Raw genomic sequence first — 26196 nt, forward strand, 5'->3', positions numbered from 1 at the left:
CTAAGAGTCAATTATGCAATTTAAATTGGAATTCTAAAAGATCAACTAATCCCAGGGGAGGGGAAACAGGACAGCCAGCAAACAAATCCCCTCCATAAAAGCAGAATCCTTTGATGAATAGGAGAGGAGGGAGAGACAGCAATGGCTTCGCTGAGCACTGTTTTCCAGGCACCCTGGCTCACATGGGACACTTTATCTAAGCTTGACATTAGCCTAAGGGGGTGGGTGCTGCATTGAAAGGGTCTCAGGATGCCCTGCAGGCTGCCAGGGAGCTTGGGAGGGGTGGGTGGCAGGCTACTCCTGGGTCTGTCCTTGGCAAGTGTCCTGTGAACTAAGAGTCAGTGCACCCTGATCGCTGATCAGGGCGCACTGATCCAGCACTCGTTAGTGGACTTGTGTTTTCTGGGTTCATACAGGTAAAGGTAAAAACCAAAACACAACACAACGTACTGACAAAAGGTGACTATGTCATCAATGTAGTCTGGACATTCTCTCCCTAAAGGCCTATTTGCATGGGAAACCTCCTTATAACCAGAAGGTTCTTGAAAATTATGTGATTAGCACCTCCCGTTCTAGTCTGGAGAGAATGTGAATACCGAAGTGAACCCTGAGTTCACTTGGCCATTGGAGGCCCAGGGGCCTGTGGCATCGCTTCCATTTCTGGACCACTACTCAGCTCTCTGACCCTCTTGCTACAACCATGCAGAATACTTGGTTGCGTGTTTCCAGATCTTTCCAATGTTTACATGAATTGTTTATTACAAAAACAGGATTATCTATGTATTCCCTTATATAATTTTATTTTCATTTAATATATTATAAACACATTCCCAGGTATTCAGGTACTTGTGGTTCCTGTCACTTTTTTGCAGCTCTGTAATATTCTGGTGAACAGATGACAACAGAGGACCCTTTCTCCCCTTTGTTAATGGTTGCGTAAGCAGAAAGAGTCAGGAGTCCCTGGAAAAAGAAAGATGAGACATAGACACAAGAAAAGTCATTGTAGGCCCCCGGCCGTCCTGTGATCTCTGTCTGACCAGCCCTACCTGCCCCAAACACGTTTCTTGCAGGACTTCCTGGGATATGTTGAAATTGCGGAAAAAATAGACCTCAGTCCTTAATAATTTTAAGGGAACAAAAAAAGTAAGAGCTGTCAGGCCAGGAGGTAGCCTAATTATATCAGGGATGATAAATCAGTGGTGAAACTCCCAGTTCTGATTCAAAAGTAGAGACTGACCTGGAGCATATTTGAGTTATCTTTGTAGGATCTGAGCCCCTCTGAGCACTGGGTACCTGACCGACTGGAGCCAGAACATCCATGGTGCCGACCCTTGCAGGCCTCATGACTTCCATCTACAGAGACCTGGACTCTATCACCTTAAGATGACTTCTCCCCAATTTTTTTAATGTTTTTTTTTTAATGTTTATTTTTTTTTTTAAACGTTTATTTATTTTTGGGACAGAGAGAGACAGAGCATGAACGGGGGAGGGGCAGAGAGAGAGAGGGAGACACAGAATCGGAAACAGGCTCCAGGCTCTGAGCCATCAGCCCAGAGCCCGACGCGGGGCTCGAACTCACGGACCGCGAGATCGTGACCTGAGCTGAAGTCGGACGCTTAACCGACTGCGCCACCCAGGCGCCCCTGTTTATTCATTTTTGAGAGAGAGAACATGAGCAGGGAGGGACGGGGGTGGGGGGGGACAGAGAGAGGGGGAGCCAGAGGATCCGAAGCAGGCTCCGTGCTGACAGCAGAGTCCGATGTGGGGCTGGAACTCATGATCTTGCCCTTGGCTGAAGTCGGATGCTCAGCCAACTGGGCCACCCAGATGCGCCACTTCTACCCCAGCTCTGTGATGAATTCCTCATTGTGCAAACCCTCCATGAAGATGAATGTATCCTTAGCTTCAAACTTGCCCAGGGAGACAGTGCTTTGGAAAAGATCCCCGATGATGTTCTCATTTACTTCTTGCAAATAAAACCTTTCCTTCTCCTATTCCTTGGCTTCGTTGTGTCTGGGCTCAACATGCACCAAGAGGCAAGCCCAGTTTCAGGTAACCGTTACTTGTTTGTTACCTGCCCTTCCTGCTGAGGGGCCTCTGAAAGAGCCACTGAGCTGGGTAAGGTCATGAAGGAAGGAAATGCTGGCTCCATCTGTAGGGAGGTCACAGGTCACCGCCAAGGGCAAAGAGGGACCAGACCTCATTCTAGCACAGCCATGGTCCCTTGCTGAGACTCCAGATGGGCTCCCCAGTTTGCTTTCTGAGCCCGGGAGCTGCCCTTTTGTGCTCAGCGCTCTGCTAGGGGCCCTGGGGGGTCAGAGAGGAGAAAACCCTGTGTTCCTGGCCCTTGAAGAGCTCAGCGAGGTCACACACAGCAATCACAGCAGAGCCAAGCTGGTGTCGGGGCCAGAAGACAAATTCTTCAATAGATGGGTTGGAACAGTCGTTAAGCATCTGGGAAGTGGGGGAGTTGAATCCTCCCTTCCTTTATTACACTAATATAAATCCCAGATGGATCAGGATTTACATGTAAAGTAAACAAAATCTTAACAGTATTAGAAACAACGCAAAGCATTTGTGCCATGTTTTATAATCGTGGAACAATTATCCTAAGCAGGACAAGAAGCCTAGAAGCCACAAAGGAGAAGAGCCAAAAACTGGATCTCATAAAAAAGTTAGAAGTTCTATAAGAAAAGAAAAGCCGACCATAAACAAAATGAAAAGACACCGTTTTGCAGCACACGTGGCAGACACATTTCTCTAATGTGCAAAGAGGCTTACAAAAGAGTAGAAAATTGGTGAGCTCCCTCCCACCCCCAAATACGCAGAATTTGTTAAAGAGAAAGTACCAACTGCCATAAACATTTGACAGGTGTTGAAAAACAGACATAAAATAAAGCAGCTCTGGGCAATTTTCCACCTCAGACTGGTAAATATTTTTTAAAGATTTCTATTTCCAGTATAATGATCAAGTGGGGGGCAGTCACTTTTGATAGCAGTGGGACAACTTTGTAGAGAGAAAGTCAGTGATAATTACCACGGTGTGAAGTATCCATACACTTGAGCCAGGAATTCCACTGCCAGAAACATTATATAGGGAGAACAACACACACACACACACACACACACACACACACACACACATGCACGTGCGTGCACGTGCAGAGAGATGTCCAGAGAAGGCGTTCATAATAGGTGCTGTTGTTATAAGAGTCGGGCCTCCTGTATGTCAGGTTCTATGCACAGTACTTTATTATTAAATTCTTGCAACCACTAAATCAATGTAGTATTTTTAATGTTCATTCTACAAATGATAGAACTGAGGCTGAGAACAGAAATATATGCTTAAACTCATGGTATTTGTGAGAAGCAAATCTTGTTCAGTGTTTGCTCAAAACTATGGTCACATGTCATTTGCAAAGGCAAAAACTGTGGACAGATCCAAGTTCATTACCAAGAGGTAGATGGGATAAATTATGCTTCATCCAGACAAAGCAATCATGCCCAGCCACAGAGCAGAATGATGGAGATTTGTCTATGCTATGTCTTATTATCTTATCAACAAGATACATTGAAAAAAAAAAAAGCAAGATTTCAAAATAGTTGTTATGATTCCATTTTTGTTTAAAAATATAAATCACAAATTTGGGGCTCCTGGGTGGCTCAGTCAGTTAAGCGTCCAACTTTGGCTCAGGTCATGATCTCATGGTTTGTGAGTTCAAGCCCCGCGTCTGGCTCTGGGCTGTCAGCTCAGAGACTGGAGCCTGCTTCAGATTCTGTGTCTCCCCCTCTCTCTGTCCCTCCCCCACTCAAGCTCTGTCTCTGTCTCTCTCAAAAATAAACATTAAAAAAAATAAATATAAATATAACTTACAAATGCCTCACGATCTTCAAAACTGTTTATTTGGAAATAATTTTAAACTTTCAGGATGGTGGTGAGAATGATACTAAGTCACCCTGCCTCCTGTTCCCTGCTCCAAACTAGGGCCTTCCTCTAGGCCCTAGTCTTTCCTCCTGCTCTGGAATGACCCCTACATTTCCAGAGATCTCTCTGGTTCTCTCTCTGGTGCTGCCAGGTCATATGCCCAGGCTTGGCTTCCCCTACCCCTACTATTATTTAACCTTTCCCTTCTCTCAGCTTCAATAGCACTCAGGTCCTTCACTGCTTCACTTACTGGGAAGCTACCTCCTTCCATCCAGCAAGAACCAGGATCCTGAAGACTAGCCTGCACCCTCACTGGCTCCCCCTCCTCATTCAATCTCCTTCTTCTGCTTGCTGCTGTCTTTGGGCTCCTACCCCAGCACTCCGGTGAATATTCTTGGACAAAATAGCCCATGATCTCCTACTTGCCAAATTGTTCTGATCGCATTCCCTTGACATCTACCTTCTTAACACTCTCCTCCCCAACTCCGCAGCTTCCTATTGTCCCCTCCAGCTCCCCTAGGGTCTTTGGCCAACTCGCTGACCAAGACCACTCAGTTCCCTCCCTGCGGCCCTTCTACTTGGCCTATTCTGCAAGCATTGGTGCTCAACAACCCATCCCCTCAATTGCTTTTGCTGTGGTTTTTAAATTCTTTTATTTTTATTTTTTTTAAATGTTTATTTATTTATTTTGAGAGAGAGAAAGACAAGGTCAGCAGGGGAGAGGCAGAAAGAGGGAGAGAGAGAATCCCAAGCAGGCTCCATGCTGTAACCTGACGCAGGGCTCGAACCCATGAGCCATGAGATTACAAGTTGAGCCAAAACCAAGAATGGAACTCACGAACCTTGAGATCATGGTCTGAGCTGAAACCAAGAGTCAGGTGCTTAATCACTTGGGCCACCCAGGTGTCCCACTGTGACTTTTTAAAAGTCCAAGGCACAGGTTTCTCCATGGCTATATCTACTGCCTTGTTTTGATTTATAGTAATGAACTTGCTTCCATAAATGGGAATATTTGCAGATGTTTATCTAGGGATAATACAAAAAATATTGCTATTATTTTTGATACAACAGAATGATTTTGTATCATGTATTTCAACCTAACTAGAATATGGATTTTTTAATATCAACAAACTGAAATACAATAAAATGCAAAGCCATGATTTGTGGTCCCTCCCAAGCATCACCCGTGAGATAAGTCTAAACCTACAGCCCTTGACCACTCACCCATCCCAGCTCTCTGTTCTCCCATTTCCAGCCCAACACACAGGCCAAGTCCACTAGTGAAACCACTCCCGGCATCCCTTTCTCTTCCTTTATGCGTCCCCTCTGTGCCATTTCCTCCCTCTACCGAGCGTTCATCTCTAGCCTCATCACTGCCTACAGTTACCTCCTCACCTTTGAAGTTCCATGTTGTGCGTGAAAATGCATCTGTCCCTCCACCCTACCTGCAAGGTACAAGGGGCTGCTCTGTCCTTCGGGCCCCCACAGCTCCACGTCAGAACCTCCCCATCATCAGATCAGGAATACTCTATTGCATTTATCTGTTTAGATGTATGTTGTCCCCCACTGCCCCTGATGCAAGACCAGGCACAGATACTTGAGCCGAGTCTTCTGCTGCAGTGACCCATAGTAGGTGCTTAAAATGTATTTTTTAATAAATGCATGAATGGGCATCAGCAGCAAGCGATCCACTAACAGTACTTTTTGGGTGCTTCCTCCCATGTTTACTAGCCTGCCTTCCACCCGGCTTTGTCTATTGCCGACACCTACATGTTCAGTCCCAAGCATCAGCAGACAGTCAAAAACTGGCTGCTTGAACATATCTACTTCCCTGACTTCCACTCATAAACTACTAGATTTTCACATTCTGACCCAGGGTACTTGTGACTCTTTTCCAGAATAAATCAGGCCTCCCTGTCTGGTTGCATGGGTTCTCCCTCAATTTGAGGCAGAAGGTGAGGGACAAGGAGCTGCACAAGGTTCTCAGATTCTGTGGATTAGGCAGAATCAAGATGTTCATGGCTTGGTGAGCAATGCTGGGGAGACAGGAGCCAAACAAACATCCGGAGGCCCATGACACACAGCCCCGTAAGTGGTGTTTGTGTCCACGGTACCCAGCTGGATCCAGCCTTCAGTGACAAGTGCTCTATCCGTGTCACCCCTTCCTTCTCTGCCTGCACCAGCATACACGTCTCCTCACATGCAACATACAGGTACATCCATGAAAATGAAAAAGAGACCCTGCTGGATTTCTTAGCGCAACAGCATGTTGGCCTAACGTAAGTCATGAGTCACAGCTTTGCTGCCTTTGTGGCCTCCTAGGACATCAGGGAAGGAGCTGGTGGGCCTCAGCGAGGGTCTCTCCACAGCTTCTGGTCTGACTTAAAGTCTGGAGCTTCCTGGAGGGAGCAGAAAGGACTGGTCTAGAGTAGGGAAGGACCGAGGGGTTTTTAGTCAGCGACAAGGCGCTTTTTTTGGATCGTACAGAGTTGCCTGATTCAGCTCAGAGATACATGCTACAGGTGAAGAGCAGAAAACTAAGAGGGTTTCAGTCTCTGATTTTAAGAGAAAGAAATTGACTGTCTCCCTAACGTGGCCTCTTCTCGAGCTGATCTCTCTGACCCTCTGCTCTCTCTAAAGTTCAATTTCTTTGGAAGAATGTATTGGGGTGTGCAGGGAGATGACCATGCAAGATGAGGTGGACCTTGTGGGCCATAGCCTCATGTGGCAGGGGGTCCAGAGCTGCTGTGCTGGAGTCATAGGGCTTGACCTCTTCTGAACTTGCCAAGAATGGGCAAGGGGGTTGAAGCTTATGTATTCATACATATAATTTTTTAAATCACTGTATAACTACTGACTTCAGCTGTGAAAACAGCCCAATGTATAACTCACTGGGCTCTTCTGATTCTGGATTTGGTGGGTAGGGACTCTGACTCCAGTGGTTTAGGTCTCTTTCCTCACCTACCAACATTATTCTATTCCATTTCATTTCCTTTATTCTATTCTAGAATAAAATGTCTGCTTTGATTTGTCAGAATGTTAACACTTCCATTTGCTGCCACTGAAATCTTTCAAATAATACAAATGATTGTATTAGAAACAGGGCCACCCTTGGGGTGTGTGAGTCCCAGCAATTTTTTTTTTTTTTTTTTTGGTGTCCTGGCTTCTGTAAACAACTTGGTGACATGTCAGAACATGGATAAGTGAGAACTGACCAGTGAACGGGATTTATGAGGATGCAAGCCCAAGGCTTCGTGGTAAACCCTCAGTGGTCAAGCCCCGAACTTACCCACTACACTGTGTCTGACTTGAGTGACAGTCACTCAAAATTAGGGTATCAGAACCAGCTGGTGGCCCATGCCACACAATTTCACAGAAGAAATACCACACCAGCCAGTGAAAGCTATCTGTTCTCTGGTCACCCTCCTGGAAGCAGGACCCAGCCACGGGGCCAGGCAGGGATAATGAATGCATGAACACAAATCCTGGAGTTGCTTGGGGCATCTGGTCACCCCTGGCAGGGGGACAGTGGGCAAGGATTGGAGAGCACCTTGGGATCTGGTCCACACCTGTAGCATCCTGTTCAATGGCACTACAGGCTCAGCTGGTCCCGTCCAACAAGAAAACTTTGAGGAAGATGCTCCAGTGCACAGGGCTACGTGAGGCACAAGGCTGACCCAGAGCAGGGGAGCCATTTGCTTGGGTCTAAAAGTTATAATGTATCTGAGTTGTCCTTTCCACTTAAAAATTCTATTTCTGATCACTAAAAAATCAATACCTCTATGTTCTAGAATATTTATAAATTACAAAAAAAAACCCTCTTAAAACCCAATACTAAATATTAATCATTCATTTATTGGTCAGCTACTATTCAGCTACTCTATGCTGGCACTGTACTGGCACAGGACTATATACAAGGTAGACGTAGTCCTTCCCCCTCCAGGAAGCTTACACTCCAGCAGGTTGGCAATATTTTACATTATTTTTAAAACTATTTTAAATAATTAATTATTATTTTTTTTTTAACTAGGCAATTCATTTACATGGCTCAAATTCAAGAGCTACAAAAGAGTGCACAATGAAAACTTTCCTTTTTAGGGTAATGAAAATATTTTGTATGATATTATGATGATGGATATATGTCATTACACATCTTTCCAAATCCATACAATGTACAACACCAAGAGTGAACCCTAAGGTAAACTGTGAACGTTTAGAGATTGCGATGTGTCAATGTTAGTTCATCCTCAGAAAAAATGTACCTCTGGGCGACTGATGTTGTTAACGGAGGAGGCAATGCATGTGGGGGCAAAAACTATACAAGAAATCTTGGTACCTTCCTCTCAATCTTGTTGTAAACCTAAACCTGCTCTGAAAAATTAAGTCTTTAAAAAAAAAATTCCTTGTCTCCACACATTTTCTCTCCCTAAAGGCAACCAAATTTTATATACATACTACATTGAGAAGTATGCATATTACTTCTCCCCTCTCTTATTTAAATTGTGTATGGAGATTATTGTGTATGAGTTCATAAAGTGTTTTTATCTTTTAATCTTACAGTTGCGTAAACTTCAGTCATATATAATTATTTAACAAGTTCCTTCTGATGGATGTTTTATTTTCAAGCTTTTCCACACTATGCTGCATTAGTGAAGGGCGCACATATATTATCTTGCAAATGTGTGAGCATATCATAAATTACCTTTACAAGTGGAATTGCTGCTTCGAAAGATATGTGAATTTGTAATTTTGATAGCTATTGCCAAACTGTTTTCAATGGTGTTTGTACCAAATAACATTCCAGCCAGAAATGGATGAGTTCTGATGGTAGGTGACATTTTGATATATTCTCTTGCAGGATTTTTCTTTTCCCTTCCCCTTCCCCTCCCCCCTCCCCCTCCCCCCTCCTCCTTCTCCGTCTCCTCCTACTTCTTCCTCTTCTCCTCCTCCCCCTCCTTCCCCTCCCTCTCCTTCTCCTTCTTTTTTTTTAATATCTTGGGCTCCTTTGGCACACAGTTTTACTTTAGTTTCTTTGTAAAACTATTTTATTCTCCAAGTAAAAAAGTGATCTACTCTTTTCATGACACTCTTTTCCACTTCACTCACAGAGTTGACCCCACCCAATGTTATAAAAAGCTGAACCTTGTTATAGCTTCCTTTTATATTCTAGTGTCATGCTTTTAGAACTTTAGTGAATCCAAATACTTAATAACCAGGATTTAGCCAGGTGACCAATCATACTTACACTCAAACCTGTAGGCTATGTCCACAGCCCATATATCTTGTATTAGATGGAGGGACACAGCAGATGTTGGCAACAAGGTGACAGCAAAAACGTGAGAGGTGATGCCTCTGTTTGTGCCAGATAAATCATTTCCCAGGATGACAATGATCTTGGATGGAAATCTAGAAAAGAGAGGTACTGTTTAAAAGGCAGTGGTGAGGGGTGCCTGGGTGGCTCAGTTGGTTAAGCATCTGACTTTAGCTCAGGTCATGATCTGACTGTTCCTGAGTTTGAGCCCCACGTTGGACTCTGTGCTGACAGCTTTGGAACCTGCCTGGGATTCTGTTTCTCTCTCTCTCTGCCCCTCCCCCACTTGTGCAAGGCATCTTAGGAAAACAATGCTGCTTTTGTTTTTATTTTGCTTTTTGAATACAAAATGTTCAAGGAGAACCTGGGTGGCTCAGTCGATTGAGCTGATTCTTGATTGTGCCTCAGGTTATGATCCCAGGGTCATGAGATCAAAAACTGTGTTGGGCTCCATGCTGAGTGAGGAGACTGTTTTAGCTTCTCTCTCTCTTTCTCTGCCTCTCTTCCCAAACTTCTCTCTCTAAAAAATAAAAAAAAGAACTAAAAAAAGTTCAAGAATACCACTTGTCCATAAATTCTTCCCTAAATTTTGAAAATTGCATACTGTTTGTAATTTATGGCTTGTTGTGTAATGTACCAAAGTCATTTTACCATTCAATAGTCTTCTCCAACATATTTTGTGATAGCTATAATGTATTCCACATAGGGTTAACACATAATTTATTCAACTAATTCTCTAATGTTTTCAAGTTGTTTTTTTTATTTTTATTTTTTTAATTTTAATTTTAATTGATTATTTTAATTTAAATCCAAGTTAATTAACGTATAGTGTTATAATGATTTCAGTAATAGAATTTAGTGATTCATCACTTACATATAACACCCAGTGCCCATCCCAACAACTGCCCTCCTTAATGCCCATCACCCATTTAGCCCATCCCCCAACCCAATATCCCACCAGCAAACCTGTTTGCTCTCTGTACGCAAGAGTCTCTTATGGTTTGTCTCCCTGTCTGTTTTTAGATTATTTTTGCTTCCCTTTCCTTATGTTCATCTTTTTTTGTTCTTAAATTCCACATATGAGTGAAGTCATATGATATTTGTGTTTGTCTAACTTATTTCACTTAGCATAATACACTCTAGTTCTATCCATGTTGTTGCAAATGGCAAGAGTTCATTCTTTTTGATCACCAAGTCATATCCCATTATATATATAGATAGAGATAGATAGAGATAGAGATAGAGAGATAGATAGATAGATAGAAAGATCTCACATCTTCTTTATCCATTCACCTGTCAATGGACATTTGGGCTCTTTCCATACTTTAGCTATTGTTGATAGTGCTGCTATACACATTGGGGTGCATGTGTCCCTTCAAATCAGCACTGTTGTATACTTTGGATCAATACCTAGTAGTTAAATTCCTAGGTCATAGGGTAGTTCTATTTTTAATTTTTTGAGGAACCTCCACACTGTTTTCCAGAGTGGCTACACCAGTTTGCATTCCCAGCAGTGCAAAAGAGACCCTCTTTCTCTGCATTCTCGCCAACATCTACTGTTGCTTGGGTTGTTAATGTTAGTCATTCTGACAGGTATCTCATTGTGGTTTTGATTTCTATTTCCCTGATGATGAATGATGTTGAGCATCTTTTCATGTGTCTGTTAGCCATCTGGATGTCTTCTTTGAAAAAATGTCTATTCATTTCTTTTGCCCATTTCTTCACTGGGTCATTTGTTTTTTTGGGTGTTGAGTTTGACAAGTTCTTTACAGATTCTGGATACTAATCTTTATCTGATATGTCATTTGCAAATATCTTGTCCCATTCCATCAGTTGTCTTTTAGTTTTGCTGATTATTTCTTTCATTGTGTAGAAGGTTTTTATCTTGATGAGGTCCCAATAGTTCATTTTTGCTTTTGTTTCCCTTGCCTCTGGAGACATATATCAAGTAAGAAGTTGCTATGACCAAGGTCAAAGAGGTTGTTGCCTGTTTTCTCCTCTAGAATTTTGATGGCTTCTTGTCTTACATTTAGGTCTTTAATCCATTTTGAGTTTATTTTTGTATGTGGTGTAGGACAGTGGTCCAGGTTCATTCTTCTGCATGTTGCTGTCCAGTTTCCCAACACCATTTGTTGAAGAGACTGTCTTTATTCCATTGGATAGTCTTTCCTGTTTTGTCAAAGATTAGTTAGCCATACGTTTGAGGGTCCATTTCTAGGTTCTTTATTCTGTTCCACTGATCTATGTGTCTGTTTTTGTGCCAGTGCCATACTGTCTTGATGATTACAGCTTTGTAGTACATCTTGAAGTCTGGAATTGTGATACCTCCAGCTTGGTTTTCTTTTTCAGGATTGCTTTGGCTATTTGGGGTCTTTTCTGGTTCCATACCAGTTTTAGGATTGTTTATTCTGGCTCTGTGAAGAATGCCAGTGTTATTTTTATAGGGATTGCATTGAATATGTAAATTGCTTTGGGTAGTATCAACATTTTAACAATATCTGTTCTTCCAATCCACGAGCATGGAATGTTTTCCATTTTTTATGTCTTCAAGTTCTTTCATAAGCTTTCTATACTTTTCAGTGTATAGATTTTTCACCTCTTTGCTTAGGTTTATTCCTAGATATTTTATGGGTTTTGGTGGAATTGTAAATGGTATTGATCCCTTGATGTCTCTTTCTGTTGCTTCATTATTGGTGTATAGAAATGTAACTGATTGAAGTTTTTTGTTTTTTGTTTTTTTATTTTAGAAACTGGCATCAGTATGTTACCTAGGACAAACAGGTCTTTTTCCTACACCTGATAACAATCATTTACGGAAACACATTTAGGTGCTTTATTATTCACAAGGGATATGGGAAGCAAATGCAATATGGGAGGTAAAGCTAGATCATCCATAAACGAATCTGTATTCTATTTTGAAAGATAAGACATTTACAAATTCAACAAGATAACTAACTCATGAGGCACTGGGGGCTCTGTCCCAATTAATGATAAAGTCAAAAAAAGATCAGATTCAGAAGGCATGAAAGGTTTTATATAAAACATGATTATTAACCTTGGCCATACAATAGCTTCATTTGGACCACACCCCAACCAGAGATTCTGATTAAGTTGGTCTAACTGGCAATCACACATCTGGATTCTTGTAGGCATCATGAAGACCCCTTCTGTAGAAGGTATACGTGCATGAATTTTTAAGGAAAGGTAGAGTCACAGAGGGAAAAAAAAAATGGTACCTGGTATTACAAATGGGCAGAGAAAGCTCTAAAGATTTATATATGTAAGTGGAGATGAAGACATATTCATCTGAAATATAGACTCTTGGAATTTTAGAGCTGAGAAGAACACACAAGTGATCAAATCACTGTGCTCACGTCCCTCCTAATTGTTCCCTCTGGATGACACATAGGTTTATAGGAACTTCCACTTACAGTACCTTATTTGACCTTCACACTGACTCTGTGGGCTGGGAAAAAATGATTAACCCCATATTAGAGTTGAGGAAGCCCTATGGCTAACATTGGACTGTGCAGAAACTTGATAGAAATGAGAAAATAGGTAGAATGATAATTAGGGGGCTTCCATTTTCTAGAACAGCAGGCTTTGTTATTTGGACCACATTCCTACTGAAGATGACTTAAAATGACAGAATCAGAAAAAACTTCTTAGAAGTTATTGAAAAGATAGCTTCTTAAAATTTCTAGAGAAGATAGTTCAAAATTTGGAAGTCAAGAAACAAGAGGTTGCTGGTGAGCTATGGTTCACTCTGGCTCTGGAGGTATTTGCAGATTTGGCTGGAAACAGCTGAGAAAGTGAGCTGAAATAGAGCTGCCTTAAGAAGACAGACTGACCAGAGTGCGCCTGGATCCCTTTCCTACTGCCTCTCAAGTGGGATCAGGTGGAGAAAAAGACATGCCCCTGAGTTTAAAAACCCAATGTTGACTCTATGAACACTTGCAGCCAAAATTAACAATATCAGGCATGAAGACATATTAATTTTTTTAATTTACTTTTAAATTTACATTCAAGTTAGTTAACATACAGTGCAATGATGATTTCAGGAGTAGAATCCAGTGATTCATCCCCCATGTATAACACCCAGCGCTCATCCCAACAAGTGTCTTCCTTATTGCCCCTTACCCATTTAGCCCATCCCCCCTCCTACAACCCCTCCAGCAACCCTGTTTTTTCTCTGTATTTAAGAGTCTCTTATGTTTTGTCCCCCTCCCTGTTTTTATATTATTTTTGCTTCCCTTCCCTTATGTTCATCTGCTTTGTATCTTGAATTCCTCATATGAGTGAAGTCATATGATATTTATCTTTGACTCACTAATTTCACTTAACATAATACCCTCTAGTTCCATCCACATTGTTGTAAATGGCAATATTTCATTCTTTTTGATTGCCAAGTAATACTCCATTATGTATATATACCATTCATCCATTCATCCACCCATCAATGGACATTTGGGCTCTTTCCATACTTTGGCTATGAGACATATTTACTTTTAAATGGTTACAGTTCCTAGTACCCAGGTGCTTGGAGTAGCAAATACAAAACCTCTCTCTGGTTGAAGAAATGTTTATCCTGGGTCTCTGGAAAATCTGACAGATAAATTTTCAGGGGAAGAAAGTAGGACAAAATTAAAGAAATGAGTACAACAAGAAAATAAGGTGCAATAAACAGGAACTAACAGAAAAACTGGCATAAACTAGCCTCCAAAGATTTCAAATGCTAGAATTATTAGCAACAGATATTTTTTTTTTTTTATTAAGTAGGCTCCACGCCCAACATGGGAGTTGAGCGCATGACCCTGAGATCAAGAGTCACATGCTCTACTGACTGAGCCAGCCAGGTGTCCAGCAGCAGATTATTATTTATATATTTTTTTTCAACGTTTATTTATTTTTGGGACAGAGAGAGACAGAGCATGAACGGGGGAGGGGCAGAGAGAGAGCGAGACACAGAATCGGAAACAGGCTCCAGGCTCTGAGCCATCAGCCCAGAGCCTGACGCGGGGCTGGAACTCCCGGACCGCGAGATCGTGACCTGGCTGAAGTCGACGCTTAACCGACTGCGCCACCCAGGCGCCCCTACAGCAGATTATTTTTAATGATAACTATGTTTCAAAAATATGAGACTGAAAAATATCCTCAGGAAATAGGAAACTATAACAAGTGAAATAACAAATTTGTAAAAACAACGGCAACAACAACAAAAACAAATAAACCTTTTTACATGAAAAAAAAACCAAATTAATGTTTCAGTAAAATGGTATTTAAGGCAGGTTGAACACAGAAAATGACATACCTGAAAGATAGGGCAGAAGGTATTATACAGAATAAGAGAGAGAAAGATAGAAACTAGGAGGAGAGGGTGAGAGAACTTCAGGGAAGAGTAAGAAGCTTCCAGAAGGAGAGAGAGCACTGGCAGAGGCTCTATTTGAAAGGGTTATGCCTGCGAATTCTCCAGAAATGTTAACCATACCAAAATACAAATTCAAGAAGCCTAATGAACTCCGAGAAAGACAAATAAAAAAGAAAGTTATACCTAAACACACCACAGTAAAACTGCAGATAATCAAAATCAATGAAAATATTTTAAAAACATGGAGGGAGGAAGGAAGGGAGAGAGAGACCAACAGAGACAGAGAGAATGAATTACCGTCAAAGCAGCCATAGTTAATTTGATAGCTAACTTCTCATTAGCAAAGATAGAAACCAAAAGAATATACAAGGACTTCATTAATGCATTCAAACAAAAGAATTGAAAACCCAAAATTCTATACTGAATGAAAACATGTATAAGGATGAAGATAAAACAAAAACATTTTTAATTTTTAGGTCAACAAAAAGAGGGTTTGGGGGGATGGGCATTAAGGAGGGCACTTGTTGGGATGGGCACTGAGTGTTATACATAAGTGATGAATTGCTAAATTCTATTCCTGAAATCATTATTATCCTATATGTTAACTTGGATTAAAATAATAAAAATAATTTGCAAAATATTGGATAATTGTTGAAACTGAATAATGAGCCATTCAGATTCATTTCATCATACAATTCTACTTTTTAAAAAAATTTTGTTAATGTTTATTTATTTTTGAAGAAGAGAGAGACAGAGTGTGAGTGGGGGGCGGGGGCAGAGAGAGAGGGAGACACAGAATCTGAAGCAGGCTCCAGGATCTGAGCGGTCAGCACAGAGCCTAACGCAGGGCTCGAACCCACAAACTGTGAGATCATGACCTGAGCCGAAGTCGGACGCTCAACCGACTGAGCCACCCAGGCACCCCTACAATTCTACTTTTTTTTTTTTCCAACGTTTATTTATTTTTGGGGGGACAGAGAGAGACAGAGCATGAACGGGGGAGGGGCAGAGAGAGAGGAAGACACAGAATCGGAAACGGGCTCCAGGCTCCGAGCCATCAGCCCAGAGCCCCACGAGGGGCTCGAACTCACGGACCGCGAGATCGTGACCTGGCTGAAGTCGGACGCTTAACGACTGCGCCACCCAGACTGCACCCCTACAATTCTACTTTTATATGTGGTTGAAAATTTTTATAATAAAAGTTAAAAATAAATTTTTTAAAAAAGAAGAGGGCTTATCAGCAAACCTCAATAAATGAAATGATAAAGGAAGTGGCAAACTTATGGCACAATTAATGCCTGATGGGGCTTAAAAAATCCTTAAAGAAAGTGTAATGGTGATTTTCAAGGGCTGGGGAGGGGAGAGTGGAGGGTACAGAGCTTCAGTTTGCGAAGATGGCTCACCCAGGACACGGGGTGATGGTTGCATAGGAAATGCGAATGCACTGAAAGCCACTAAACTTAAAATTGATACATCTAAATGGCCATAAATAGTGTTGGACAACTCTGGAAAACAGTACGGAGGTTCCTCAAAAAACTAAAAATAGAACTACCCTACGACCCAGCAATTGCACTACTAGGCATTTATCCATACAGGTGTGCTTTGAAGGGACACATGCACCCCCATGTTTAGAGCAGCACTATCAACAATAGCCAAAGTATGGAAAGAGCCTGAATGTCCATCGATGGGTTAATGGATAAAGAAGATGTGGTATATATATACAATGGAGTATTACTCGGCAATCAAAAAGAATGAAATCTTGCCATTTACAACTACATGGATGGAACTGGAGGGTATTATGCTAAGTGAAATTAGTCAGAGAAAGACAAAAATCACATGCCTTCACTCCTATGAGGACTTTAAGACACAGAACAGATGAACACAAGGGGAGGGAGACAAAAATAATATAAAAACAGGGAGGGGGCAAAACAGATGAAACTCATAAATATGGAGAACAAACTGAGGGTTGCTGGAGGGGTTGAGGGGGGGGGGATGGGCTAAATGGGTAAAGGGCACTAAGGAATCTACTCCTGAAGTCATTGTTTCCCTATATGCTAATTTGGATGTAAACTTTAAAAAATAAAACATAAAATAAATTAAAAAAAATATTTTGTTGGACCACAAAAATACAAGTCTGAGGAAGTGGGCAGGTACAGGTCATTTACCCGTTGTTTCCTCTGCGCCTGAAGCCCTGGAGGAGCTGGGGAACCACATCTCCATCTCTGCAACCCGCTGCCCCTGGCATCTCTCTCTTCCATGTCCCTCCGGCCACTGAGGCCCCCGGGGGAGGGGGGGGCGCAGGGGAGACTCACTCCCTTCCTGCTTTGGGCCCCAGGGAGGCCCAGAGCCTAAGAGCAGCAGCAGGTGCCCGCCTGAGGTCTGAGGCTCCCTCCATATCCTCAGTCTCTCTTCTCTTTCACCCCTTCTGCCCTCTAGCTAACCTTCTTCTCCGTTTTTCTCTTCCTGCTTTTAAACATCTCATGGCAAGTTTCTTCCATTAAACATCTCTGCTTGTAATACCCAGAGCGGCTCTGTTTTGGTGCTGGTTCATGACCCCCTCCCTGCCTCAGCCCCCAGCTCCACCTGGCACTTCCTTTCATAGTCACCCCTCAGCTCCTGCGTCCCCAGACTGGGTTTGCAGTTCTGCTCCACCCCTGCCCCTCTTCTGTGCGGGAGAGAAGAGTCCAGCCCGCGGAGGGGCCCTGCTGGTCTCCTCACACAGTGGGAGAGTCAGGTCTCTTTGGGGGGAAATGTTATGCCCAGAATTCGCGATCCCCAAAGACCACCAGGGAGCCGAGTCCGATGCAAAAGCAAAGAGCCTTTATTCGAGCTAGCTCGAGCTCAATCCCCTACCTGCACCCAGGCAGCGGTGAGATACCAGGGAAAGAGCGAGTTTCAAAAGCACAAAGGTTTTATAGGGGTCTAGGGGCAGCCGATTGGCTGGGGAAGTGGCGTGTTTTGATCAGGAAGCTTGAATGGGTGAGCGGGAGGTCACTCAAAGGGAGGAGGCGTGGTCTAGGTGAAGGACACAGAACAAGATGGAGTCGGCTGGTGTAGGCCCGCCCTTTCAGAAATATCCCCAGTGATCTTGAGTTTTTCCTGAAACAAATCTCAATCGGGATAGAGCTTGGGGGACATTTTGTGAGTGTTGTTCCAACTGTTGGAGAAGGGTCTGGAAGGGACTCTGTCCTGTGGCCAGAGAGCACCTGCCTCCCTCTGGGGCCTCAATCTGAGCTGTGGTAAACAACGGGAACTGCTGGGTCCTGGGTGAGCCTGAGGCCAGCGTCTCCGGGAGCCTGTCCAGTTTTGGGGACTGGTTTTCATCCTGCCTCCCAGTGACGCACACGGTGCTCCTGACGCCCACGCGTCCCTCCCTCCCAAACCTTCTCCACCTCCTCAGTGCCTCGTCTTTTTATGCCCTGAAACTTCCTCCAGAACATCATACCCCTAAAATAGTCATCAAATTCCGTCATTCTTTTCCTTAAAAATCTTTCAATGGCCTATTAGCATATTTTAAAATAATATCCTTCGTAACTTCCGGACAGTGGCCTATCTAAAAAGAAAACTGAAAGCTTCCAATGGCTTTCTTTCTTAGGCAGAGTGATCTTTCTAACAGGAGACCTGGACCACGGCACTGCAGTCTTTAAAAGCACTAACCATCCCTTCTGGTCTTCTCAGGAGAAAGTTCACTCTTTTTATCTATCCTTTATTAAGGTCCTTACCCCTCTACTGCCTCCTAGCGCCTCACTCCACTCACTTCTCAAAGGTCCAGCCTCATTGAAATGATTTGTGCTCTTCAGACAGTCCATCCCATTTTCTGCGACCACAATATTTTTCCTCGTCTTCTTGGTCTGCCTAATTCTTTCTCATCATCTATCTGCTCTGACATCACTTCCTCCAGGGGTTATTGTCAGACTCCAGATTTGAGCTAGACTCTGTAAGTGCTTATCTAGAACACTGTACCCCTTACCACACTGCACTGTAAAGTGCTAACCATTGTGAGCATGCAGTAGGGATCTGTTTAGTGAATGAAATACAGTTTGAAAGTATGTATTTCACTATGAACCTATGGTATGCTACTTTCTAACTAACATCAGCATGATAGCACTTTTAAAAGTAACTAATACATGTGTTAGGTGGCTCAGGAATGCAGAGGACTGGAGGAAGACAGTACATGAAAGGTGAATAGTGAGGGAATATGCATTTATTCATGGATATAAATTAAAAAAATTTTTTTTAACGTTTATTTGTTTTTGAGAGATAGAGCACCAGCGGGAAGGAGCAGAGAGAGAGGGAGACACAATCCAAAGCAGGCTCCAGGCTCTGAGCTGTCAGCACAGAGCCCAACTGTGAGATCCTGACCTGTGCCCAAGTCAGATGCTTAACTGACTGAGCCGCCCAAGCGCCACTGTTTGTGGCTATAAACTACAGGAAGTATAGGGTGTGGCTGGTGGAGGAATAGGTTGTGTGTGCTTGTTAGAAGTATATGGTAAATGAAATTAAGGTCACCAATTCTTGGATATTTCCATTAGGAGGTGCTGTTGGGGGCGCCTGGGTGGTTCAGTCGGTTAAGTCTCTTGATTTCGGTTCAGGTCACCATCTCATGCTTCGTGAGACCGAGCCCCTCGTCAGGCTCTTCGCTGACAGCGCTGACCCTGTTTGGGATCTCCGCCTCTGTCTTTGCCCCTCCCCCGCTTGTGTGTGTGCTTTTGGATGTGCTCTCTCTCTCTCTCTCAAATAAATATTAAAAAAAGAGGTGTTGATTTCCCCACACCTTAAACACAGGTTTGACCAGAGGATGTGGCAGAACGAACACCGGGCAGGTACCAGGGCCGGGCCACAAGAACACCTGCAGCTTGCACTTTTGCGTCCTTGGAACGCAGCCCGGAAAGCGTGCTCTCGGGAGCTGGCCCCGCCTACTGGAGGCTGAGAGGCGATGCGGGTGGTCCAAGCCCGCCAGCCCACACACAGCCAGGCCCACCTGCCCGCCCGGGTTTGGGAGGATCCTCCCCCCTTCCCACAGCATCATGGAATTCCCACGGTTTCCAGGGGGAAGACTAAATCCTCCTTTTCTGTCACTAAAGTTTAAGGTGATTTGTTATGCAACAGCAGTTAACAAAACCTGGGGTGTGGTTTGTTTTGTTTCCTAATCCCCCCCCCGCCCCCCCCCCCCCCCAGGGTGAAAGGCTTGAAGGAAAAAGGAAGAGGCAGAACCCAACTGCAACATCAAATGGGGCTTAGAGCAGAGGAGACAAAATAGGTCCTGGGGGGATGTTCTTTTGGATCTTCCCGCATCTGCCCTGCCTGCCCCTTCTGTTCCAAAATCTCGACCCCGCCTCTGCGCCCCGGGGGGGATACTCTTCACTGTCGTTTCATGTGTAATAGCTTAACTGAATGTAATGCCATCGCTTAGAATAATGGTTTAGCTTAATTTGGTTCAATGTTTAAGTGTTCGTTGTTCAACAAAAACTGGCCCACATCGCTATTGTTTTTGCAGGGGTGGCAAAGAAACGGTCAAATGGAGTAAAACGAAGAATGAGGACAGAGAAAGGAGGGCTCATTGGAGACCCAGCGTCTGGAAAAATGACCAAATGAAGGAAGATGCCAGTAAATATTTGCTGAACTTGCCCTGTGTGCCCATTGTCGATAAAGCCACCGAAAATAACCCTATCCAACCGGACAGAGAAGCCAAAGCATGTAGGGAAGCAGTAGCAACAATGAGACAAAACAAAACAACGCAAACCAGAAACCAAAATACCACCTCTGCTCACCGCCACCCTGCACAGGCTCTGCCCACCGCCACCCTGCAAAACGCACAGGCTCTCCTCCCAGATCCACGTGGGACTGGCTCCTTTGTACTCGAGGGACTGAGTGCACATGTCACCTCCCGGACCACTGAGGTAAGGTGTCCCCACACCAGCCCTATCCCTGACCCCATTTCATTGGTCTTCCTACCACTTAGAATGCTTCTCTGTATTTTCTTTCTTCCCTCACTAGACAGAGCGACCCGAGGCTGGTCGCTTACCTGTCTCACTCACCGTTGTCGCTCCCACTGTTAGAAGCGTTTGGCACACAAGACGTGCCTATTTGATGTTTATTCGCCATAAGTGAATTAAAAACAAGAAAAAAAAATTCCTTCCTAAAAAAAGGCTTTTCGGTCTCCAAACCTAGGTCAAAGTTCACAACCTGGGACGCCCTCTGTGACCAAGCGTCCTGCCTTTGGGCTGCCCTGTAACTAGTATTTAACTGTTCTTACCTGACCAAGGTCCTCTGCGGGCATGTGTCTGCCTCTTTGTCTCCTGTGTGGACAGGTGAACAAGTGGAATTCAGCTTCAATTCAAGACTAGCAGGTTCTCACCAAGTGAGGAAGTTTCTGTGTTATGAGCCTGGGTTCTACACCAGACTGATTTCAAAACCTAGTTTTGCTGCTTGCCAGCTGTGGGAACTTTGGGGAGTTTCTTGACCTTTCTCTGACCCAATTTCCTGATCTTTAAAATGGGAATAAAAGTACTTAACATGTAGGACGATTATGAGGAGTTAATACCTATAGACTACTTTGAACAAAGTCTAGTCCATAATGAAGATTTAAATGAAAGCCATTATTTAAAAAAAATTCTATTCTAAGGAAAACTGCTCATCCAAATTATTTGGAACTGAGTAGTTGCATCTTTGGCATAAATCCGTGTGGCATAAACAGATGAAACAGAATCCGAGAGGAAATAAGCCAAGTGGGAGTGAAGACTGGAAATACAACAATCATCTCGGGAATGGCACAGATAAGGACCCCTGCCCCCAAATGGGTGGGTTCATAACGCCCCACACGGGGATTCCCCAGAGACCTATCCCCAGGCTGAGGTTCCCAGTGACCGAGCCCACATGGAGTCCACCCACATGGGGTGACACCAGGCTCTAGACATGCTCTGCAGAGGACGGCAGGGTCTTCCTGGAGCCCAGGCAGTCGAACATCTCCTGGGAGGCATAGGTCACGTACACGAGGCCGTCCTCATTCTGGTAGTCCCTGTAGACCTCTGCCATGGTCACACTCATGCTGACCAGGCTCTTATTGTTCACCAGCAAGTAAAAGGCTTCAGAGGCCCCCAGGACCAGGCGGCTCCTGGGAGGGGTGGGGGCCGGAAAGGGAAACTTTAACTGGGCAGGGAATGGGCTCCTGACCCAAGGCCTGACTTACCTCTGTTTGTTCACTGCAAACATGTCTACCCAAGGAGCCCACCTCCCCACTTTGGTGTGAGGTCCTCAAACTTGACAATGACCCAGGAGTGCCTGCTGAAAATGCGGATTCCTGGGCCCCACTCCAGATTTGGGTTTAGTAGATCCAGGAAGTGTTATGCCCAGAATTCGTGATCCCCAAAGACCACTAGGGAGCCGAGTCCGATGCAAAAGCAAAAGAGCCTTTATTCGAGCTAGCTCGAGCTCAATCCCCTACCTGCACCGACGCAGCGGTGAGATACCAGAGAGAGAGAGCGAGTTTCAAAAGCACAAAGGTTTTATAGCGGTCTAGGGGCAGCCAATTGGCTGGGGAAGGGTCGTGGCCTCGGCCGATTGTCTGGGGAAGGGTCAGAGTCCTGTTACGCAGGTCGCTGGGCGTGTTTTGATCAGGAAGTTTGAACGGGTGAGCGGGAGGTTACTCAAGGGGAGGAGGCGCGGTCTGAGGTTTCTGCGATTTTCCCGGAAAAGGGGTCATGTCGGGGACATAGTCACTCAAGGTGGAGGACACAGAACAAGATGGAGTCGGCCGGCGTAGGTCCGCCCTTTCAGAAGCAGCCTGGGAATCTGCAGGATTGTAAGAGAGGCACACCTGACTTGGAGAAAGATTGTTCGAGAAGCACAGTCCTTCCACCTGCTTCCCTTGCTGCTGCCTGGAGGCTTTCAAAGCGTCAGATACATTTCCCTGCCTCTACCGGTCACTGCTGAAACAATAATTTATATGTGTCATTACTCAACTTTTTATACAAAACTTCATCTCTTGTCCCATTTGATTTCCTAATAACAGATAAAGAAACCAAAGCACAGAAGTTAGAGGGTTGGATGGAGGGAACCAACTGTCCATCAACAGGCCAATGGATAAACCAAAGTGGTTTGTACACACAATGGAGCATTAGCCTTATAAAGAAGGAAATTCTGACAAGAAATTGTTACAGCATAGATGAACTTTAAGAACTTATGCTAAGTGAAATAAACTAGCCAGGAAAAGACACTGTATGATTCCTCTTGCATGCTGTTCCCAGGGTAGCAAAATCGGAGAAACAATGTAGACTGGTGGTGGCCAGGGGCTTGGCCGGGGGGGGGGGGGGGGGGGGGGGGGGGGGGGGGGGGGGACACAGTGGGGAGTTAGTGTTTCATGAATACAAAGTTTCCATCTGGAAAGATGAAGAAGTTCTGGAGCTGAACAGTGGTGATGGTTGTGCAACTGTGGGAATGTACTTAATGCCACCGAACTGTGCACTTAGAAATAGTTAAGATGCATTTTTATCACAATTAAAAATAAAAGAAAGGGAAGAACAGCTCTCTGCAGTATCTCTGGGGTGACAAGGGAGTTGTTGGAATCTTGCAGAAAGACTGTTCCCTTCCCTGGGGATTAAAAATGTCTGGGACCCTCTGACGGGCTCAACATGCAAGGCCACCCCATCACTAGCTAGAAAACCTATTCACAGCACCAAAATGCTAAGCAAATAGGTCTCTGTTTGCTATGAGTTTAAAGCAAAGAATTTCCTGTGTGGTGACAAGAGAATATGGAAAGCTGGGGATTCTGACGTCATTTAAGCAGCTCTGGGGTAACATTTGGAAAGGAATTACTGCCCTAAGGTCTGAAATTCCTCCCCTCTGTCTACTCCCCCTCGCCCAAACATTCGGGACACAGCCAGGGCGCTTCTGGGATACAGTGATGCGGGCTACATTTATGTGGTGGGTGGGAGGGGAAATAGTTTCGGATCCTGGTTACCAAAAGGTGGATAACCTGAAGACCAAACCCTGACCACTGCGCTGCTCTCCCTCAGGGAGCAAATGGCCACTCTGCCTTCTGGGAAAGGGTAAGGCTGGGGAGAGGGGCTGTTGCAACCTCGCGCCTCAAAATTGCACCTTCACCTTCATTCTTCCACCAGGCGGTCCTTTTGTTAAGGTTGAGGGGTCCCCAAGAGTGAACGCTGTGGTTCGGAAGATGTTCAGGGCAGGGATTTTCATCTGTTTTGTTCGGTGTTCTTCCTGCAGAGCTCGATACACAATGGGTGCTTAATATCAATATGTTTAAATGCGTTAATGTAGAGATTCAAAGTTATTGGGATGGAGAATGGGGAGTGCCTGAAAATTGGAGGCACATCTATATGGAAAAAAGGGGGAAATGGGGTCAAAACTCACTGTCCAGTAAAGCCACCCATCGTCCCCCAGCATCTGGAGTCTGACCGGAGTTGGGATCTAAGGCTGACTTTGGTTTTCTTTCAGTTGCCCCCACTTTCCACTGGATCAACCTAACCCTTAGCAGGTCAGAGGAGAATGCGGAGTGTTCTAAAAGGGCTCATAAAAAAAATCATAATAAACACTGTGAAGAAACTGTCAGCATCATCCCTGTGGTTTCCAGTACAGGGAGACTCACGCCAGCCGTACTAACTGAGCCCCAGTCAGCTACTTTTAGTTTTCATGTCATTTTTTTATTGAGGCCAGCTGGCAGGTGACAACTTCCATCGCTTAAGCTTTATTTTTAAAGCCAGCAACACTTGTCTGACTTCGCTCTTCCTTGTTCTGAGTGGGAGGAAGCTGGATATGGGGAAGGTCTGGCTCCTCTGCTCAGTGACTCCAGCAGGTGGGCAGACCATCGCTCTACCAAAAATTCCTTAGAGGCAAAATGCCGTCATTGGACATTTAAAACACCTGACACTGGACGGTTCTTTGGACTCGTTTCCAAAGTTCCTTTGGAAGATTCTCAGAGAAATTTGAAGCCAGAAATTAGAACACAGTACCAGCAAAATTTTGAAAAATAAAAGAGACAACAGCTCTTCTGTCAAATTGAGAGCCCCCACTTTCTTTAGAGTTGTAAGGTCCTTGCAACCTTTTAATGACTGTTTATTCATGAGACCATCCTTTTTATTTTTTTCTTAAAAAAATTTTTTTGAAATGTTTATTTAGTTTTGAGAGACAGAGAGAGAGAGCACGTGTGTGAGTGGGGGAGAGGCAGAGAGACAGGGAGACACAGAATCTGAAGCAGGCTCCGGGCTCTGAGCTGTCGGCACAGAGCCTGACGCAGGGCTTGAACTCGTGAACTGAGAGATCATGAGCTAAGCCAAAGTTGGACACTCAACTGACTGAGCCACTCAGGCACCCCAAGACCATCCTTTTCAAAGGCACAATTGAAGGGAAAAGGGCCAAGCAGGACTACTTCCCTGCCTCCCTCTGCTAGATCCTATTGTTCTAAGAATCCTGGGCATACACAGCACACGTGCCAATGTGCGCTCTGTCACCTCCCAGGTGACACCGAGGAAGAGGGTCATGGTCAGTGCCTGCAGGACCAGGAACCGAGTCTTGTCCAGCGGGGGGCAGGAACCTCTCCCTGGGGTAGTGCTCCACTACTACTCTGTTAAGAGTCTCTGCGTGAATCTCTTTGGAAGCAAGTGTCCACGAATGTGCTCAGTTCTCTGTGTCTTAGGAACTTGGAACAGAGAGAAGGTCATTGGGTGACTTTTGGTTTTTCAAAGAACAGGATATTGCAGGCACCACTCAGGAAGCACAACGGAGTCTTACCAGGATCTTGCTGGGGAACGTCGCCTGGATTCTAGCGACTTCCTCTCTTCTGGTTGCTGTGAACATGTAAGTTCAAATTAATACATCGGCATGTAATAGAAGTCTCTATCTCCTTTCCTCCCTGTCTCAAGGGCCAGAACCCAGACAGCGACTCTGAGAACTTTACCTAAACTCTTCCTCTCCTTGAAGGGTCTGAGGCTTTGGGTTTTCTGTGGAGGCTGCATTTTGCTCAACAGCTGTGTCTGTGTCTGACTTAAAAAAAAAAAAAAAAAAAAAATCCCACAACCAGGACCTAATTCATTCCTCCAGCTGCTTCCAAACCACCTGCAGGAGCCTAAAGGAGGCCCTTAGGTAGGGCTGTGTGACATCAGGTGTCTCCAACCCGCCTTCCCCTGCCCCTCCCTGGGCAGGAGGAGGTCAGTCCTGAGGAAGGACCTGGAACAGCCACCTGCTTGCTGGTCTGAGAAGGCCGCTTTGCTCACAACCGGTAAGGAATTTGTTTTTGTTGAAGAAATTAAGATTTACAATGTAGTGCATTGGTGCTCACATTAATGCTTACCTATGGGCCTAAGCTTAGGACCCCTGGGTAGAAACACCTTCGTGAGGACACTGAATATAGTTATGGAGCAGGTTGAAGATCGATTTCACCTCACCCCGAAACACACTGCTATTGTTCACGTAAGAAATAGATACTCCAGAAAGGTTGAGTGATTTGCCCAGATAAAAAGAGGTGAAACGGGATAAAACCCAGGTATGTATGAAAGTAGCATTTTACTCTGCAGTTTTCCAACACGTTTTGTCATATTTATGCAGTTCTAGGAATGTGGGTAGGACAGTTATGCT

The 26196-nt window shown here is 44.4% G+C and overlaps 2 pseudogenes; one reads left to right on the forward strand and one right to left on the reverse strand.

Annotated features, from left to right (window-relative positions):
- LOC122476442 overlaps positions 1-19534 on the forward strand; it is a 33361-nt pseudogene extending 13827 nt beyond the window's left edge.
- A 1979-nt stretch (positions 19535-21513) lies between these two features.
- On the reverse strand, positions 21514-25892 carry LOC122476026 (annotated as a pseudogene).
- Between the last annotated feature and the right edge of the window lie 304 nt (positions 25893-26196).

The sequence above is a fragment of the Prionailurus bengalensis genome, chromosome E4 (assembly GCF_016509475.1).
Source record: "Prionailurus bengalensis isolate Pbe53 chromosome E4, Fcat_Pben_1.1_paternal_pri, whole genome shotgun sequence".
In the NCBI taxonomy this organism is placed as follows: Eukaryota; Metazoa; Chordata; class Mammalia; order Carnivora; family Felidae; genus Prionailurus; species Prionailurus bengalensis.